At 39.8% G+C, this 9,325-nt stretch overlaps 1 non-coding gene across 1 annotated transcript; it reads right to left on the bottom strand.

Annotated features, from left to right (window-relative positions):
- Positions 1-1,112: 1,112 nt before the first annotated feature.
- Positions 1,113-1,218, bottom strand: LOC120112282 (small nucleolar RNA R71). The gene has a single exon (XR_005513756.3). It is a non-coding gene; the product is annotated as a small nucleolar RNA R71 (small nucleolar RNA).
- Positions 1,219-9,325: the final 8,107 nt, after the last annotated feature.

Here is a 9,325-nt window from a genome sequence, read left to right as displayed (position 1 = left end):
TTAAAAAAAAATATCTCTTGATTGTTGCATATAGTATAAGGCATCAGCATAAAATATTCTAAGGGCTGAACCTATTTAAAAAGATAAGGTCGGGATTTCATCACTCGTCCTTAGTCCAAAAATCACCCCAGTGCATAAATGTCCTAAGCTTAACTAAAATCAACTAGACGTTGGCCCCTAAAGACATTCGAGCTCAATAGGACGAAGACCACCGAAAGTTGCACCAATTTCGCTCTGTGGCTTAGTTGATGTCTAGGCAAGCTTTGTCCCTATAAGGGAGACAGTTCATCTGTTCGAGGCAAGTGGGTTTTAAGTGGGACCTTTGCGAACGCATCGTGACCCCTCCACTTACCTGGGAGCTTACCTGGTCAACTCGGTTCATTAGACCGGATTGGAGGCTTAGGTGTCCTCTTCAAACCAGTTAGGAGCTGTCTAGAAATTTAAGAAAAAAATATTAGAAATTGAGGTGTAATGTTTTGTTGCATGTTTGATTGTGAATAGATTTTTATTTTAGGGTGTCATTTTAGGGTATCTTTAGTTGGTACTTATATTTATTTTTATTTTAAAAAAAAGAGAGAGGGAATTATTTTGCATGCTAAAGTGGAATAGGGACGACACTGGTCGATTAAGTCGTACAACTTTAGATCATCCCTTAGGACATACCCCTGAAATTCCTTCTCAATATCTCACACCTTGTGAGATGGCTGATTTAAATGAAGATGCGGGAAGCCACCACGATCGAGAACGTGAACCCCATGTTATGACCCTAAGACAATACCTACAACCGGCTAGGACTAGTCAGCCTTCATGCATAATTTTTCCTGATAATGTAGGACATTTTGACATCAAACCCGGGGTAATCCAATTGCTGCCCAAGTTCCACGGGTTAGAGTCCGAGAGTCCGTATCTTCATTTAAAGGATTTTGAAGAATTGAGCATTACATTTAGAGTGCCAAACGTCACCGAGGATGTCCTCAAGTTGACATTGTTTCCTTTCTCTCTAAAGGATAAGGCCAAAACATGGCTAAACTCTTTGCGACCTAGATCAATAAGAAATTGGCAAGATATGCAGAGAGAATTTTTAAAGAAGTTCTTCCCCACACAAAGGACTAACTTTTTGAAAAGACATATCAGCAATTTCCAACAAAAAGATAATGAAATATTTTATGAATGTTGGAAAAGATTTAAAGACCTTCTCTCATGCCCTCATCACGGATTCGAAACTTGGAGAACCATTAGCTTCTTTTATGAAGGTTTATCTCCACAGTTGAAACAATTTGTAGAGACCATGTGCAATGGTAGATTTTTAGAAAAACAACCTGATGAGGCATGGGAGTATTTGGATTCCCTTGCTGAGACTGCCCAACTTTGGGATAACGGAGATAGAAACAACAAGTCTTTGCCTAAGCCTACTAGCTCTGTACATGGAGGCCTTTACAACCTCAGAACTGAGGATGATCTTCACGCTAAAATGGCAGCCCTCACTAGGAAGGTAGAAGAAATTGAGCTTAGGAAGGTTGAGCCTGTCAAGACTATAGAGCTTAGAAACGAGTGTTGTGGTATCTGCGATATGTCGGGTCATACTACTACTGATTGTCCCACCATACCGGCATTCAAAGAAGTCTTGCACGATCAAGCAAATGCTATGAACTCCTACCAAAAGCCTTATAACGATCCATACTCGAATACCTATAACCCTGGTTGGAAGAATCATCCAAACTTTAGGTGGAGAAACGATCATCCTCAACAGTCACACCATTCAGCTCCTCCACCTGCACATCCTCCTTATGCACCATCACCTTCTCAAAAGCCAAATATCGAGGATACATTGCAATCCATACAAACTTTTCTACAAGGTCAAGCTAATATCAATGCTCAAAATACTCAAAATTTTGAAGACATAAGGAACCAATTGTCAATGTTGACTACCGTCCTAAGTACCCAAGAGAAGGGTAAGCTTCCAGCTCAACCCCAACCTAACCCACAAGTGCACGGTAGTAATAATACGGCTCCTTCTAGTTCGCATACAGAGCATGCAAAGAGCATCATGACTTTGCGTAATGGAAAAGTCATTGATCAGACCGTCCCATTGAGACCGCAGGTCACTTCTAATTCCGATGCTCCCAAAGTCGATGAAAGGAACAAAGAAGGAGTTGAGGTTCCAACTTCTACCGAGAAAGTTGAATGTCCTTTTCCTCCACCTTTTCCACAACGGTTAAAGCCGTTGCAAAAGCTCGAACCTAATTCTGAAATTCTTGAGCTTTTTAAACAAGTAAAGATCAACATACCTCTTCTTGATGCAATCAAACAAGTACCCTCATATGCCAAATTTTTGAAGGACTTGTGTACTGTTAAGCGCCGATTAAATGTTAAGAAGAAGGCATTTTTAACTGAAAATGTGAGTGCTATTTTGCAGCACAACATTCTCCCTAAATATAAAGATCCAGGTTGCCCAACCATCTCATGCATCATAGGAGACTTTAGGATAGAGCGAGCATTGTTAGATTTAGGGGCGAGTGTGAATTTGTTGCCATATTCTGTATATGAGCAACTTGGTTTAGGTGAGTTGAAGCTAACCTCCGTCACTTTGCAATTAGCTGATAGGTCAGTTAAAATTCTAAGGAAAATTATCGAGGATGTATTAGTCCAAGTAGACAAGTTCTACTTTTCTGTCGATTTTATTGTATTGGACACACATCCGGCTTCGAACTCACAGTCTCAGATTCCGGTCATTTTAGGACGTCCATTCCTTGCAACTTCTAATGCATTGATTAATTGTAGGAATGGCGTCATGAAGCTTTCTTTCGGTAATATGACCTTAGAACTGAACATTTTTAATGTGTGCAAACAACCCAATGATTCCGAAGAGAGTAAGGAGGTTGATTGGGTTGAAACCATCGCAGAAGATTATTTGTTAGCTAAAGCAATTAACGACCCATTCAATGATAGCTTAATTGATTGGTGTCCTAATGGAACCAATGGTAATAATTTGTCAGTCACACCTATTGTGGATAATCTAGATATCAAGATGGTCAATGGGTGGAGACCAAAAGAAGGAGAATTTGAGAGATTGTCGCCTCGAGAGGTGAAAATAGAACCATCCCATGAGCAAGCACCCAAGCTCGAATTGAAAAAAAATTAATTAATGTTTTAAAGAATCATAAAGGAGCCTTAGGGTGGTCTATTGCCGATTTGAAGAGAATTAGCCCCTTAATTTGCACGCACCGGATATATTTGGAGGACAATGCCAAAACCACAAGGCAAATGCAACGAAGGTTAAATCCTACAATGAGAGATGTGGTTAAGGCAGAAGTCCTCAAGTTGCTTGACGTGGGTATTATTTACCCAATTTCCGACAGCAAGTGGGTAAGCCCTACTCAAGTCATTCCTAAGAAATCGGGTTTGACGGTAGTAGAAAATGAACAAGGTGAACTAGTTCCAACTCGTGTCCCGACGAGTTGGCGCATGTGTGTTGACTACCGAAAGCTGAATTTGGTCACACGAAAGGATCACTTTCCTCTACCCTTCCTAGACCAAGTATTGGAGAGGGTTGCAGGGCATGATTTCTATTGTTTTCTCGATGGCTATTCGGGATATTATCAAATTGAAATTTCACCGGAAGATCAAGAGAAGACTACCTTCACTTGTCCTTTTGGCACATTTGCTTTCCGATGAATGCCATTCGGGTTGTGTAATGCACCTGCAACATTCCAAAATGCATGCTCAGCATCTTTGAAGACATGAACGAGAAATTTTTGGAAGTGTTCATGGACGACTTCTCCATTTTTGGCGACACATTTGATGATTGCCTATCACATTTACAAGCTGTCTTAGCTCGATGTATGAAAAAGAATTTGATACTGAATTGGGAGAAATGCCACTTCATAGTGCCAAAGGGAATTGTCTTAGGACATATTGTTTCATCGAAGGGCATGGAAGTAGATAGAGCTAAGACTGATTTAATTGCTAAGCTACCTGCACCCAAGACGGTTAGAGATGTTAGATCATTTTTGGGTCACGCCGGATTTTATAGGAGATTCATCAAGAACTTTAGTGTCATATCTCGACCAATATGTAATCTCCTATCCCTTGATACACCGTTCAATTGGACTGAAACTTGCCAAGATGCATTCGAGAAGTTAAAGTCTATGCTTAGCACTGCACCCATCGTTCGACCACCCGATTGGTCATTACCTTTTGAGATTATGTGCGACGCTAGCGACTATGCAATAGGAGCTGTCTTAGGACAACGCAAGGATAATAAGCTATATGTCATTTACTATGCAAGCAAAACCTTAAACGATGCTCAAATGAATTACACTACCACCGAGAAGGAATTGTTTGTAGTAGTATTTGCCTTAGATAAATTTCGCTCTTATATCCTTGGTGCTCCTATTGTTATCTTCACGGACCATGCGGCACTAAAATATTTGTTGGATAAGAAAGAGGCCAAACCACGCTTAATACGATGGATACTTCTACTCCAAGAATTTGACATCACTATCAAAGATAAAAAAGGAGTAGAGAATGTGGTTGCTGACCATTTATCACGATTAGTTTTTCATGATTCAGTGCCACAATTTTCCATCAAGGACTCATTCCCTGAAGAGCAGTTGTTTGCACTTTCTAGTATACCATGGTATGCAGATATTGTAAATTTTCTTGTTACAAGCCGGATATCGGAACATTGGGGGTCGACAGATAGAAAAATTTTCTTGCGCGAAGTAAAGAATTATTACTATGACGAACCTTATTTATTTAAATATTGCAATGATCAAACCTTTAGACGATGCATACCGGATCATGATATACAAAGCGTACTTTCTTTCTGCCACACTGATGCTTGCGGTGGACACTTTGCCTCTAAGAAAACTGTTGCAAAGGTCTTGCAATGTGGTTTCTATTGGCCTACTATGTTCAAAGATGCCCACGAGTTCTGCAGGACATGTGATCCATGTCAACGTATTGGAAGTCTAACTCGTAGGCAAATGATGCCTCTTCAACCCATTACTATTATCGAAATTTTCGATTGTTGGGGCATCGATTTTATGGGCCCATTTCCACCATCTTTTGGATATGAGTACATTTTAATCGGTGTCGAATATGTGTCCAAATGGGTAGAAGCTGTTGCTTGTAAGACCAATGATCACAAACCCGTCCTGAAGTTTTTAAAAGAAAATATTTTTTCACGATTTGGGATGCCTAAGGTCATAATTAGTGATGGTGGAAAACACTTTTGTAATAAGCCTTTTGAGACATTATTAAAAGAGTATGGTGTCACCCACAAAGTTGCTACCCCATATCACCCGCAAACTAGTGGCCAAGTAGAATTAGCCAATAGGGAGATCAAACGTATTTTAGAGAAAATGGTGAACCCATCACGAAAAGATTGGTCCTTGAAACTATCAGATGCATTATGGGCCTATCGTACTGCATACAAAACCATTCTTGGCATGTCTCCCTACCGGCTAGTCTATGGAAAAGCGTGTCATCTGCCTGTAGAAATAGAACATAAATCGTATTGGGCAATTAGAAAATTGAATTTTGATTTACAAGATGCCGGTCTAGCTAGAAAATTGCAATTAAACGAGCTTAATGAGATTCGCAGAGATGCTTATGACAATGCTAAAATTTGCAAAGAACGAATGAAAATCTTACATGATAAATCAATTTTAAAAAAATCTTTTGAACCTTTGCAAAAAGTTCTTTTATATGATTCCCGCTTACATCTGTTTCCTGGTAAGTTGCGATCGAAATGGACAGGTCCTTACATTATAAAAACTGTTTTTCCACATGGGGCGGTTGAGATTGAGAATCCACGGGATGGTAGAATTTTTAAGGTAAATGGACACAGGTTAAAACCTTTTCTTAAGAATTTTGCAGATGAAGAGGACTCCTTTTTCTTGGGGGAGCCTTCTTATGACTGAACATGAAGGCAAAGGTATGTGTATATTAGTTAGGATTATTTTTCTAGTTTTGTAGGTTTTATTTTCTAGATATCAACAGCTCAAGGTATTCCTCTTCTCTCCAATATTATTTTCTCTACTGTCTTTCATTATAGTTTTCTTGTATCTATTACATTGAGGACAATGCAACGTTTAAGTTGGGGGGAGGGAAGTATTTTGCAAAAAAAAAAAAAAAAATGTTTTTGCATTCTTTTCTAAGCAAATGCACATGTATTTTCATATTGAGTTTGTGCAACTATTAAGGCAAGGAATACATGCGTACTATGACTAATTAGAGACCTATTATTAGATCCCCGCACATGTATTTAATGATTATAGGAAGGCCTCAGGAGTTCACATTTGTTTAATGCATTTTTATTAAGCCATATCTGTAAAAGAAGTACGAGTATCCTTGTCCGTACTATAAGGTTCTTGATTTGGTTTTCACATAAAGATAGAGGTTGAATACCTCGGCTAGATCATCTAAGTGCCTTATGTTCCGATCTTGGTTGACCTATAGTCACGTTGCAGTCACATTATATGGTTCAGTTTACCTTCTCTATTTTGAAAAAATAAAATAAAATAAATAAATAAATGAGGAGATGACAAGTCTAACCTCGTGGCGTAGTTTGGTTCGAGTAATTAAGCCCGAGGGGTGTTTTCACCTAATGCCTTGAGCCAACTGGATCAAGAGTCATTGGCCGAAAACTCGCCACATGGACCTTGCTAGAGCCTAAGGGGGTTGGACTATTGTAATCACCATATGTCTTTAAAAAAAAAAAAAAGCATGAATAGGGTTGGTCGGGCTGAACCCAGTGACATGTGGTAATGGCTGGTTTGACTCCATTGTATTGGACCTTTGTGTACTTTGGATATTTAGTTGGGATTGATAGCTCTTTCTTTACATATGAACCATTCTTGACGAATGTAGACAACATGTGATATTCTGAAAATTTGATAGATCAGGTTCTAATAAACTGTAGTAAACACTTGCGAATTTGAGTAGTGCACCTAAAATTCAAGTGGTACCATGTTGTGGTGGAGGTATTAGTGCTCTATGAAAGTCATTCTGTTTATGCACACTACACTTTATTATTCCCCTTGCTTTGATAGTTGCCAAGCTTAAGAAAAATATATATCACATGTGTATTAGCTTAGGATTTATTTCATGTCATATCATTCATGATGTTTGTGGGTAACATCCCTGAAAACCCTCACGAGACAACACTCGTCCACTAGGGTAACCTAGGGATTTAACGGCTTGTTGCACGTGCCAAGTGCAATCGTGATGCACTACGAAAGTGGGTACATATCTTAGTTTTTATGTCTTTAGCTTTAATAAAAAGTCAAAGGATTGACCAACACTTTTTGTACTCTCATGTTATTGTTTACTCTGAATTGCAAGGGACTAGCAATAAGCTAGTTGGGGGGTGTGATGAGAGCACAAAAGTGCGATCTACATACTACTTAAATTAATATTATTGCTAACAAATAATGACAAAAGTGCTGCATTAATTTCATATTTTTATTTGGCACAGATCAGAGTTTAAATGCGCATTGGGTCTAAAAAGATGCATCACCGCAGGTGACTAGCCAGCTGTATGGATCAATCCCAGTTACACACTAGAAGAAGGCTGAGTTCAGCCGTCCAATTCACTGCAACCGATTTCTAATAACCTGTGCATCTCATTTCGATGGAGCCCGCATCCATCCCATCCTTCCGCAATGGAACAAGCAAGGAATCCCAAGTCCCGTGATCATCCCGTGATCACCTCCCACGCGTCTGCCGCCTCCTCCACTGATTCCTCACATCCCAAATCCCGTGAATGGTCCCAGCGTCCGTGAAACTCCCCAGCATCCCGTCCACCGCATCATCCCGTATCAGCCACCCCGTCTTCACTACATTCCAGCCGAGATCAGCGCCTCCCAGCAGCCCGTGACCAGCTCCCGTGCACAATCCCGGCGTCCGCCTCCTTCCCGAGCCCAACGCTCGTTCATCCACCTCTTCCAAGCATCCCGCCTACAGCCGTCCGTGAGCAGCATCCCAGGATCCCAGCGTCCGAAGATCCCGCCGCAGCTCTCATCCATTTCAACCTCCCAGACCTCATCTCCCTCGCACGATCATCGGCGTCCGTTCTTGGCGCCGGATCCGCCCGCAATCTCCTCCACAGCGTCCGCCCGAGCCCAAGACCCCAGCATCCCGTGAAACCTATCAGCGCCTGATCCGCCCGCAACCTCCTCTCCACGCGCGATCAGGGGAATCCTAGCCTGACCATGGGCTCTGGGGCGATCTATATGAAGAGATCCTTCTCGGCTGGGGATTGGGGAAGAAGAAGGCTCCGATTTGAAGAAGAAAGGAGTGGAGCCGGGCGGCTGCAGTGGAAAGAAAAAAAAAAAGTGTAGAGAGAAACAGGGGATGCCCTGTTTCTGTTATTAAGAAAAAGAAAAAAAAAAGAGTGAGAAAGAGATAGGAAGATGATGAGCTAAAGTCCTTGGTGATGGGTGAAGGGAGATTATTTGGTGTATCAAGTTCATGATGTAAATTCTAATCCTTTGCTTTAAATGATTTATCTTTTTATTATGTCATGATTCTTATATGTTGAAAATTCTTTTATGATTTATGCTTATTGATACGTGTCTTCTCCGATTATTTGATTCATCGTTGACATTATAAGGCACGTTGAATACTTAGAAAGAGAATTCATGTTATCAAGAACATACTCCATAATTAAATTTTATCTGCTTATAATTTTCAAAGAAAAAAAAAAGAATCATAGAATTTATCGCATGAATTTGATATTATCAAAGGAGATTCTGGATCCCTACACCATCTTAATCTATCCAAACTTCGATTCTCTATTTACTGATTTGTTTTCTATTTGCAAAACATCATCTTAATCCACAAGTTTATTGAATTAATTAATCTAAAATTATGCTGATAATCCATATTTCGTTCCCTGAGGAATCGACCTCGGACTCCCGAGTTATATTACTTGTGCAATTCTCCTGCACTTGGGAGAACAATTTTATTTTTGCATCATCCATGAAGCATGCAAAAGCTAGAAGTAATCTAATAGCTTCTAATCTGGCCACGGGAGCAAATGTTTTCTCAAAATCTATTCCTTCTTCTTGATTGTATCCCTTAGCTACAAGTCTAGCTTTAATTCTTATAACTACCCCATTTTTATCTAATTTATTTCTAAAGATCCATTTTGTTCCAATTACAGAGTTATGCTTTGGTCTCTCAGTTAATGTCCATACATTACTTCTTTTGAATTGATTTAATTCTTCTTGCATAGCATTTATCCAATTTGTGTCTTTTTCAGCTTCTTCATAAGTCTTAGGTTCTAATTGTGAAACAAAAGCAAGATAATCATTTA

The sequence above is a fragment of the Phoenix dactylifera genome, chromosome 3 (genome assembly GCF_051530095.1).
Source record: "Phoenix dactylifera cultivar Ajwa chromosome 3, Ajwa_hap1_PhDact_Kaust_v1.1, whole genome shotgun sequence".
NCBI classification, from domain to species: Eukaryota; Viridiplantae; Streptophyta; class Magnoliopsida; order Arecales; family Arecaceae; genus Phoenix; species Phoenix dactylifera.
The sequence above is the reverse complement of the archived record's forward strand: the minus strand, read 5'-3'. Positions and strand labels throughout refer to the sequence as shown.